Raw genomic sequence first — 12,077 nt, 5'->3', positions numbered from 1 at the left:
CAGGCGGTTTATTTGGCTTTGTTCATCATCTCGGGAAGTCAGGAGAGGAACTCAAACAGGACAGGAACATGGAGGCAGAAGCCAATGCAGAGGTCATGAAGAGGTGCTGCTTGCTGTATAATTCTCGTGGCTTGCTCATCCTGCTTTCTTATAGACCCCAGGACCACCAGTCCAAGGAAGGCACCACCCTCAGTGGCCTCGGCTCCCCTCCCATCAGTCACTAATTAAGAAAATGCTGCCATACAGGCCTGCCTATAGCCCAATCTGTTGTTGTTACTATTGCTGTTTGTTTGTTGTGCTTTATTTTTTCAAGACAGAGTTTATCTGTGTCCTGGCTGTCCTGGAACTTGTTCCATAGATCAGGCTGGCCTCAAACTCACAGAGACCCACCTGCCTTTCTCTCCCAAATGCTGGGATTAAAGGTGTGCGCCACCCCCACCCAGCTCTACAGCCCAACTTTATGGAGGGATTTTTCTTAACTACGGTTCCCTCCTCTCTGATGACTTTAGCTAGTTGACATAAAAATTATCCAGCATAGACCTCAATTAATCTAATAGATAATCCCTCAGAGGTGTGGAAAGAGGCTTATTTGTGATTTGTGACACCAACAAGCTGGCAACATTAGCAATAATATCTACACTTCTTTCCCTTGAGTGTGCTCTACCTCAGGGCCAGTAAGATGACCTCTTGGTGACGGTGCTGGCTGTCATGCCTTACCACCTGAATTTGGTCTCCAGAACCTACATTTAGAAGGAGACAATTGATTCACAAGAACTGTCCTTTGGTGCTGTGGCATTTATACGCTACACACACACATTGAATAAAGGTAGGTCTTTTTTAAAGTGTTATTCCTTGCATGCAGTGAATGGATTCCAGTAATAGCATACTAGATCAGTGAAGTCATTTTTCCTTTTACTGTTTGCAGTGGTTTAAGTGAAAATGGTTCATTCCTACTGGCCCAGAGAGAGTGGTACTAAGAGAAGGTGTGACTTTGTTGGACAAAGTGTGTCACTAGGGGTGGGCTATGAGGTCTCAGAAGCTCAAATCAAGCTCAGTGGCTCACAAGCTCTTTCTGCTGCCTGTTGATTCAGATGTAGGACTCTCAACTCCTCTCCAGCACCATGCCTGCCTGTGTGCAACTATGCTTCCTGCCATGATGATAATGGGCTAAACCTCTGAACCTGTAAGCCAGTACCAATGAAATGTTTTCTTTTATAAGAGTTTCCCGGACCATGGTGTCCCTTCACAGCAATAAAAACCCTATCTAAGACCCTATCAATCCCATATTGTTTATTTTGAAGGTAATTATTTCAATTCTTCAATTGTGGATGAGCATTGCTGCACTGCCGTTTTTCAATTCCCTTTGCAGAGAATAATAACCTGCATTGTCAATTAAGAGACTCGTTGGAGGTGCCTTATTCTGTAGGCCTATGCTTCAGTAGCCAGGCGGTGCACACAGAAACAATCCCTTTCAACTTCTGAGCATGGGTTTAGAGCGTGTGTGCTTGATTAATATTCAGTTAAAGACTTGGATCCAGGCTCTTGCCAGAAGGTCAGACCTCAACCATTTATCTCAGAATGTTTCTGGAGACACTCCATTCCTTCATGCATTCTACCTACATTAGTGCTTGGCTTCCCTAAGCAGTGATCTACCGTGCCAACACGGAACTTTGCTTCAGAACATAAGGATACGATCCTGCAGTGACATGCCACAGTTGAGCTGTGCCTGCCCTTTCAAAGGTAAATCTGTTTCTGCTTCCAAATGGCAAGTTCCCATGATGAGCAAATAGCAGAGCTGCAGGTTCTGAACAGCGGTAGTGGCTTTGACTTTTTAATACTTCTTCCTTAAAACATGTATTTCCATTCTCACCAGGTCTGAAACCAAACATCCATACTGACTTAATCAGACCAAGACGCAAGTGGGGCATTCCTCTCCTCTTTTACTAATTTTACAGCCAAATAGAAGTAGCTCAGGACCCAAGTGGCTCACCAGGTGAAGCATTCGCCACCCAACCCTGTGACCCTGCTTCAATTTCCAGAACCCACATAAAAGAGGAATGGAAGGAGAAAAAAACACTCCATGGCTTAGTGCTCTGATATCTCCCCCAGCCCACTCCCCGTCTCCCTCTCTCTAATTAAAAATTAAAATGTAAAACAGCTTAGTCCAATACACCAGAGGATGCTTTGGCTGAACTTGACCTTTAGAATCTGGCCCGTAAATTCACAGCTGGAGAAAACGTCTCCATGTCAAAGCCCAAGAACTTAGTTAGACTAAAAGTTTTTTTACTTCCAAGTCCCTTGTTGTGCAGCCATTCTGAGATCGTTGTCACGTGCACAATCAGTTAGTTTCGAGTGTCCGACCTCCGGGTGACACTAGACTCCTGTTCCAGCGGGGTATTGTGCTGGCACAGCGCTCCTGTGAGTCACTTGTCAGTACCTCTATCGTTTGGACAGCATCCACTCCCCGCCAGTGGCCATCCTCTCCAGGACCTGCTTTCCCTAGCTTCTGGTACCATATCTGAGAATCTTACCAGCTGAAGGAATGCAGAGTCCAGGAAAGGGAAGCTGAGCTGATGAAGGGCTCTGCAGCACAGCAGACATGACGTCGCCCTTCTTGGGATCAGCTCAGAGCTTTGATGTCTGTATTCCCATTTGTTCAATGGAACCCCTGCTCTAAGACAGGGCAAGGATCCCATCTATGTGACTACAGGCCACATGCAATCCCTGGCTAACTTAAAAGAAAACAAAGGCCAGTTTTAAAAGGTAGTACATACTAGATTAATTGAAATCCTGCTTTACAGAGAACCATGGGTCCAGATAAGCGTTAGGATGGGTATCTTAAGGAAGGTTCATAGAAGGAAAATGTTCTTTCCCAGTACACTTAACAATTCCTAAGTATACAGCAATGGGGCCCCAGGTGGTAGAGTGGGGAGGAGGAGGACAAATAAGCCAGGCTAACACTGTAGAATCCCCTTAACTCAGAGTCTCTTTCCCAGGCGGTCCGTTCTGAGACTTTCCTTAGGAACCCTGAGCATCTCCTAGGAGTGTTGAATATGCAGAAGGTGTCAGACCCTGCTGTCAATCCTTGGGCTCTTGCATCCTTTCTCTGTGATTGGCAGCGGCAGAGGAGACAATACCCAGAATTATGATTCCCAGCATATTGCCTGTGGGGAAAAGGTAAAGCCCTCTGTGACAAAAGCAGTCTGTGATGTTACCCAGTGGCTCTGGGAGTCTGATCATTAAATTTATTCTAAATGAGATAGAGGGGAATAACTTCAGCTCAAATTCTGAAGAATCCGGTTAAATCCATGATACCCAGTAGCCATCAGCTGAGTCCACCATAGCGTCATGATTTCATATGCCCCGATCTCCATTGCTGACATCCACGCTCATATGCCTCTCAATTCTGTTTGAAGCTTCTCTATCGTTTTGAGCCTTAGGAGGCTTGTGAATGGACTGAATTTCAGAATATTCTTACCTAAAACATTTTTAAGCAAAAAAAAAAAAAAAAAAAAAAACCAAAATTCAAGAAAATCCTAAAAGCAGAAGAACCAAAGCACACTATGATGCAAACCATGCCAAAGATGTGATCTGAGGTACAGAACAGGAGTTTTCAGTGAGGGCCTTCAGACGAGGCGGCTACCTCTGGGATCTGGCAGCTCTGGGTCTCTACTCTATACTAACTAACCCAGCCTGGTTTACAGTCCCTGCCTCCATGAGTTTACAGTTTATTCTTGGGCCACACAATTCATTCAAGCAGCATTCAATGTGTCCGTCTTCTGGTTCTTGATGCAGCTAAGATTTCCTAACAGGGGCAGAGAAGACGGTTCAACTGGTAAAGTGTTTCTGCACACACTTGAGGACCTGAGTTCTGTCCCCATGTAAAAGAAGCCCAGCATGGTGGCATGTACTTGGAATCCCATTGCTTGGGAAGTAAAATACAAGCAAATCCCTGGGCTCACTGGCAAGCCATCCTGGCCTTATCAATGAACCCCACGTCCTTTGTCCTGGGAAATGACCCTTGAGGTTGACCTCTGGCTTTGTTGTGAATGCACACATTTGTGCATACATGCCTAAACATTTTAAAAGGTTGTTTTATCAATAACTAACTTTTCCTCTAGACTTCCAATTATAGGACCATACCAATGAGGGGAACATAATGCAACTTTGTGTGGATTTTATGTAAATTTCTCATTTCCTAGTAGTTTTTGTCTGCTATGGCTTCTTGGAAACCTATATGCCTTTGGTCACTGTTTGAAGCTTCCTACAATGATGTCTTCCAACTCTCTCCTCATTCTCTTCACCAAGGCGATTCACTTTAAGTCATTGTTTTCTTGTTAAATGCTGTTCAATCATGACAGCGTTCCATGCTTTATCCGCCGCAATTCACAGATATCTCCATGAAGTTCTCTCTGAGTGCTGGTGCCATACTTAGCACACAGTAGGTCCTCTATCTCTGTTTAACAAATTACTCCAAAAAAAAAAACGTGAAAAGATGTAACTAAACTGAATCACTGTGTCCCCGAGACTAAAGATCAGCATTCAAGAAAGCAAATGTGTTCGACCACAGTAACAGCCGTCGCTCTTGGTCAGTTGGGCATTTCTGTAACTTTGCTTTTATGAGGCAAATCGTAAGAAATCTATTTGGAACAATGGTTGAGTCTTCATTATTACTGCAATGGGTACTGCTCCTGGGAATGGCTGGTGCTATGATCTCTGAGTGAAGTGACAATATATTTTCTTGGTGTTGAAATACCTATTATCCGAGGGTTGTCACGGCTGTGTAAGCATTTCCACTCAATTGCTGGTGTACACTCGCCCATCTCCATTGCCTTCTACACTAGGAAGAAAGAGAACATCTTCGTTTTTAATCTCCTCTCCTTCTGGAGGTGAAAAGTTTGTCTCTACCATAGAAGTAGGATGGCGTGGAAGCAAAATGAGGCTTTTCATACTCGTATCCACAAGATAAGCAGCAGTTCCACTTGTCTTACAGCAGAGAAATGTCTCCAACGCTCCTCAAACAGCTGATGCCGTTTTCAAAAGTAGCAATTGGTTCCAAGTTTGCCGTCCTGGTATGACGGTGTAATAGCTGGTGGTCTCTATGCCTGAAATTACAGTCTATAGACGGCTGGCAGTGGTAGATCCAGGTAAGAAACAAGGAAATGGAATCCAGGACCCCACCCCTGAGCTACTCCACTGGCTCTGGGTTTAGCAAGATCTGCGAATGATTGGAGCATATGTATCATAGTTTCAACAGCATTGCTGCAGCACCTCCATTGTGAACCCAGCTGACTCCTCAAGTTTCTGATGAGCGGCTATTATATACAAGCAGAAGCACCAGCCATAAAGTCCCATGTAGTCCTTGAGTCAGAGATTTTTTTTAACTATTTACTAAGGGGATTTTAGCTAAAAAACAAACTACATATAGATATATAGATATATATATATATGGTTCTCCTTAGTTCCTGCCTCAAAATAGACTCATAACCATCAAGAAGCAACACAGTTCTATTTCTGAGTCTGATACAATTAGATTTTAATTACATGTGTGATGTATATAGTTCACTCCCATAGCTTCTGAGGAAATCTTCCATTTATTTGGCTCCACTGATCCAAGAGAAAGGTTCTCCTGCCAGACCTGCATCCCATGAACTTGGTCTTAGTCCTCCTCTGGTCATATGGCTCCTGAGAGTCTGAGTTTCTGGGCCGAGACCACCAGGGACAGCACAGAGTTCCATGCTAAGTATAGCTGGGTGCTAAGTGACACACAGGCTTCTTCCTGGTTCAGTTGGAGGTGGCACTTCTTTCCTTCCCGTCTTGGAGACTGTCCGTTCTCACTCTGCTCTGAAAACCTTTGAACTCCTTCACCTCACTATTTCGAGCTCTGCTCTCAATCTTGAGATTAAGAACAAATATACATCTTACTGAGACCCATGGTATCTTTTGCTCTGTATCTTGGGTTTTTTATTTTTTTTTTTTTTAGCTTAACAAGAAGAAAGAAACTTAACCAGAGAAGTATACACAAAGTATAAATTTGTAGGAATGTGTGTGTATCTGTGGCTGTGGGTACATGAGTGCAGGCTCCACTGAGGCCAGAAGAAGCTATCACATCCCTGGATGTGTAGCTACAGACAGCTTTGAGCTGCCAGACAGTGTGATAGGAACCAAACTCAACTCTTCCTCTGCAAGAACAGTGTGTGCTACTAAAGTCTGAGCCATCTCTCCAGCCCAAGAAACACAATTTGTGATGTTCATCCTCCCTCCTTTCTACTCTTCTCTCCAGCAGTCACAGCATTCCACTAAGTCCTTCAAATCCATTTATCACTATATTACCATTTACATCATCTACATAATATGCTTTTCCTCTTCTAGCCCTTCAAAAAGGTACAGAGCTTTTCCCTAAATGTTCATTCTAGCAAACCCATGTTTATTCTGTCTCTCTCTTTCAGATCACTTTGTACAACTGCACAGAGAGAGAGGGGAAAGGGGGGAGAGAGGGGGAGGGAAGGGGTCAGGCTGGCCACAAATGAAATGTGACTGAAAGCAATTGGGCAGAGTTTTAAGTCAATGGCAGCTCTGCCTCGTTCCTTTCCGCCTTCATCTGGCCAACTCTGCTGTAGGCTGACATAGCAGCCACAGTCCTAAAGTAAAGGTGACGTATGTGAATGCAGAGTCTGAAAAGTGCGACTTGAAACCTCAGAAGCTTTGAGATTTTTCTCACAAGATGGCAGAGGCCACCCAGGCCAACATAATCCCCGTGCTTCTGAATGCAAATGCTTCTTGTATTACAATGGGGTCATGTCCCAGCCTACAGAAGTCGAGTCTCCTGAGACAAAATGCTTTAAACACACCTAACCTTCTGGCCAGCATAGATTAGCTACACAAAATGCTGACATCATAGAGCTTCCTTCAATGACTTCATTTCCCTTAATGCACAGCTTGGCTTGACTGTTATCTTTAAGTCTGAGTATCACGATGTTCTTATGACCTAATTAGCATTAGATGTCACCAAATCTGCTGTAAGTGATATGACACATGTCTCTCATTCACTTCAGTGGATCCATGACTCTCCATTCCATGATGAAGCCATGATTGCTCTGTTCTGTCATGACTCAGTGTAAGCGGTCTCCACTCACCTCTTTGCTTCATTGTAGGGATTCACTTGAGTGGCAAGCAGCGTAACAGCCTATGCTACTTCTGCCTGCTCTGATGTTTATGTCTAGGGAAGGACTTGAGACCAAGGAACTGGCATTCATGCTTCTCTCATTGAAAATTTCCTGAGCTGGAAGTAGCACCACACACGGTCAGTGCTGAATGAAGGCTCCCTGGCTAGAGTGGCATCCCTGCATCCTTAAGTTCCATCACAGATTTCTCTTAAATTGTCTAATTTTTCCAAGGGAGAAGTAAGTCTTCTTCAAAGATGGAGGCTTTTTTTTTTAGCCCTGTGTTAACATGATCTTGAAGTATTTATCTTTCAGTGAATAAATAAGTTACATTGTCTCACTTGTACTAGCAACTGCTTAAACACAACAACAAACATGGAATGTTCAGAGCACTGGGAGGAACATCAAAGCATACAAGATAGAGCCCTAGATCTCAGAAAGTACCTGAAACCCGCATGAGTGCTCTGATTAGGTTGTGTCAAGCACCTGGAACCCTCATGAGTGTTCTGATCAGGTTGTGTTGAGCACCTGGAACCCACATGCATGCTCCACTTAGAACCCACATGGGTGAGCTTGTGTTAAACACCTAGAACCCACATGCGTGCTCTGATTGGGTTGTGTTAGGTGCCTGAAACCTGCACGAGTGCTCTAATTAGGTTGTGCTAAGCACCTAGAACCCACATGAGTGCTCTGATTTGGATGTGTTAGGCACCTAGAACCTGCATGAGTGCTCTGATCAGGTTGTGTTAAGCACCTGGAACCTGCATGAGTGCTCTGATCAGGTTGTGTTAAGCACCTGGAAACCACATGAGTGCTCTGATTAGGTTGTATTCTTTCTTTTGTTCTGTTTTTGTCACCTTGACAGTCTTTTCTTCTGGGAAGAAGGAATTCAGTGGAGAAAATGGCTCTATCAGAGTGACCTGTAGGCAAGTCTATGGTACATTCTCTTGGTTGATAATTGACAGGAAGGCCCAGACAACTGTTAGGGGCAGGTTATAAAACATCAAATGCTATAATGTCATAGAAGTATCATGGGGATGGTGTCATCTCATGGCAGGTGGTCCTAAGTTTGTATGAGAAATAAAGCTGGTTGAGCCGTGGGAAGCAAGCCAGTAAGCAGCACTCCCCCATGACCTCTGCATCAGCTCCTGCCTCCAGGTTCCTGCTTGAATTCCTGTCCTGACTTCCTTCAGTGATGGATGTACACTCTTAGTTGTTTTGGGTTGTGGTCTTACAACAGCAATACCAAAAAAGGACCAAAGTCATCCCCATACATGCAAAGTAGCATGCACAATTGCAATTCCACCTTTTCGCCCCAAGCCCAGATGCTTTAAAACTTTTTCCACTTAGGACCTAGTCAAGAAGCAAGACTGGAAAACAGATAGCTCACAAGTGAACAATGCACACAATGGATTTGCCTGGTCCTGACTGACGTGGTTGCATCTAGCTTAGGCATCTGGTTTGCAAATCCAGCATCAAGTGCTAAGGCAGAGATAGTAGCCAGGACAGGAGAGTGAGGGAAGACCTCAGCGTGCTGCAGTGATGAGCAGGCTGACACCATGAATCATGTATGTGAGGGCAGATCACCCTCGTCAGTCTGGAAATCCTAAACTGTGTCTGTGTCTCCTCAGACCCAGACAGCAGCTGCACATGTCAGAAGCCTTGGTGTGTTTGCAGATAGGTCAGGCTCAGTGACGAAGGGCTTTGACGAAGTAAAATTTAAGGGCTAGACTTTGAGGAAGCTGTGATGCTCAAATCAACACAGCTTTTTAAAGCTAAAAGCATAGTTACTCCATGGTTAAAATTTCCCAAGCACCATTGTGTGCCGTGAGATTTAGCTATATTCTGCTACTTCTGTAAGGAAGAGTAGTATCCATATAAACCAAGAATCAGAGCGGTTATGAAATTTTCTCAAAGTCACACAGCAATCCCTTATTGATCCAGGACACAAATCCTTATCTTCCCTATGTACTAATCCAGTCTGTCTCAGACCTCTTAGCTTTATTGAGCCAAGAGTAACCTTCCTAACAGTTAGCAAACAACAGTATTCTTCTCTCTTCTGGTTTCACAAAAATGAATATCAAGTGATTCAAGTTTATAAGGCAGAATTATCAGTGTGCTTGATTTACACATTTGCCTTGGGGAATAATTAGATATCTAGGTCGCTACTGTTTTTAATTTGTACCTACCATATGGTCCAGTGCCCTATGAAGGGACATGTGACAAAGTCTTTCAGCTTACTGATGAGCTCCCCAGATCCCTCAGACACTGTGGGGAGACAGGGAATGCTCCATGCTAGAACCCCTGGAGCTCAGCCCGCTTGCAAAGGCAAGAGTGTCCCAGAGCACAGAGGGGAGCTGAAGCCTAGAAGCTCATTCACTGGTCAGAAGAACAGACTCCTGAGTTTGTTCTAGAAAAGGAATTTATGGAAAGAGTTGGGGGAGAAAAGAAAGCTCCTGGGTCCACCCAGCAGTGTTGACAGAGGAAGGAACAAGGCCGGATACATGGGGCCTCTAACACAGATGCCATCCATTAGTGATGAGCAGGGCCAGCACCAAGGAGGAAGCAAGGAATGTTTTAATGCAGTACTTGAAAAAAAATTAATATTTACTGAGAAGCAAAATCTAACTTCTTATTATCATGTTTTCTTTTCTTTTGGGATCTAAAACAGGCTTGCGTGAAACCATGAAGCCACCCATTCATAGGCAGACGATGACAAATCAGCTTAAATTATAACTTTCCGTAAACAGAGGCAGCAGTAATTAATTTCTAAATTCTTCCTAGGTCTAGAGAGGAATGCCGCACGAGAGTCATTCTCTATTGTATTCCCACTGAGCAGACAGCCAAGGAAAACAGCTAAACAAGCCATGGGATCCCAACCTATCATGTCGGCTTTAGCCTGAAGCTGACTTGAGCCAGTAGAATTTGAGCTGAAGAATGGCAGCTGTAGCCTGTGCCTTCAGAGACACCAAATGTGTCCACTCACTTTGCTTTCACATCTGCTATAATCGCCATGAGGACAGAAGGCCCTGGTTCCTTGCTGGGTGAAACTCCTACAAACACAAGATAAACTAAACCTGCGGCCAGAGGCAGGAGATATTCATGACACTGGCAGCATCAGGATTTAGAGTCACTCTCAGTGATTCACAGCAGAGAGGACGCAATCAAGCTTGTGGCATTTCGTGATTGCCTATTACACAGCAGTAGCTGACTGATGCATTATCCATGAGCCAAGGCAATAAGAGGTTTCTCAAATATTTGCTTTGACCAGTGATTCCCAAACCTAAACACATCTCCTAAAACATGGGGTAGACTGAGGCAAGAGCACAGCAGGTTCAAAGCCAGCTCGGCTACTTAATAGAAACCAGTTTCATACATAGTCCTCCTGGGAAAGGGAAATAGACAAGATCTCCTGAGAAAATTGGGGGAGGAGGGAAGGAATGGGATGGTCGAGCTGGGGAAGGGCAGAGATGGAGAACAAGAAAAGAGATATCTTGATTGAGGGAGCCATTATAGGGCTATCAAGAAACCTAGCACTAAAAAAGTTTCCAGAAATCCATAAGGATGACCCCAGCTAAGACCCTAAGCAATAGTGGAGAGGATGCCCAAACTGGCCTTGTCCTATAGTCAGATTGATGACTATGTTAATTGTCATCATAGAACCAGCCTCCAGCAACTGATGGAAGAAGATGCAGGGAACCACAGTGGGGTGTTGGGCTGAGCTCCCAAAGTCCAATAGAAGAGGGGGAGAGTGAGAATATGAGCAAAGAGGTCAAAACCATGATTGGGACATCCACTGAGACAGCTGACCTGAGCTAATGGAAGACCACCAACTCTGGCTTGACAAGGAAGGAACCAGCATAGGGCCTAACTAGGCCCTCTCAATGTGGGAGACAGTTGTATGGCTGGGGCAAACTGTTGTGGCCACTGGCAGTGAGACCAGGATTTATCGCAATTGCTGTTCTGGTACCCATTCTCCCTGGAGGGATACCTTGCTCAGCCTAGATATAGTGGGGAAGGCCTTGGGCCTGCCTCAAAGCAATGTGCTAGACTTTGTTATCTCCCCAAGGGAAGCCTTAACCTCTCTGTGGAGTGGATGGAGGTGTGGGATGGGCATGGGACAGGGAGGGGAGGGAGCAGGGGGAGAGAAGGGAACAGGAGGAGGGGAGGGAGTGGGAAATGGATTTGGCATGTAAAATGAGAAGAGATAGCTTTTTTTCAAATAAATTAAAATAAAAAAGAAACCAGTTTCAAAAATAAATTAGAATGTTCCAGTCAGCTCTCTGGAGTCCTGATGCTGTGACAGTTATGGGCACCTACTGCTCTCATGCAGGACCTGAGTTCAGTCCTCACCACCCACAGGGAGCTGCTGACAACTGTTCGTAACTTCAGCCCCAAGAGATCCGACATCTCTGTCCTCACTGGGCACCTGCAATACTGTGCACATACTCCCCCCCCCCACACACACACACATACACATACATACGTGGTTTTTAAAATAAATAAATTAATTAATACCCACGCTTAGGTCTCCACTTAGACTAGTTTTGTTGCTGTTGTTGCTGATTGGTTGCTTGTTTTTTTCTTTTTTCTTATTGGTTCTTGTTTTCTTTTGTTTTTTTCAGGATCTCCAGTAATGCTTCCTGGGCAGTAGATGCTTTTATTTATGTTTTATTCCATTCCTTGCTCGGTTACTTTGAGACAAGTCATTACTATTTAGTTCAGGTTGGCATCAAGCTCCCTACATAGCCAGAAATAACTCAAAACTTCCAATGCCCTTCCCTCCACCTCTCAAGTATTAGCATTATGACCGTGCACACCAGCATGCCGAACCTTTTTCTTTCTCTATTGTCCTGGCTGGCCTTGAATGCCTGGATCCAAACCATCCTCCTGCCTCAGGCTTCCAAGTAGCTG

At 44.5% G+C, this 12,077-nt stretch overlaps 1 pseudogene; it reads right to left on the bottom strand.

Annotated features, from left to right (window-relative positions):
* Window positions 1–1,509: 1,509 nt before the first annotated feature.
* LOC119825013 lies at window positions 1,510–11,573 on the bottom strand (annotated as a pseudogene).
* Window positions 11,574–12,077: the final 504 nt, after the last annotated feature.

The sequence above is a fragment of the Arvicola amphibius genome, chromosome 10 (assembly GCF_903992535.2).
Source record: "Arvicola amphibius chromosome 10, mArvAmp1.2, whole genome shotgun sequence".
NCBI classification, from domain to species: domain Eukaryota; kingdom Metazoa; phylum Chordata; class Mammalia; order Rodentia; family Cricetidae; genus Arvicola; species Arvicola amphibius.
Note: the sequence above shows the minus strand (reverse complement) of the source record. Positions and strands in the feature narration are given on the sequence as shown.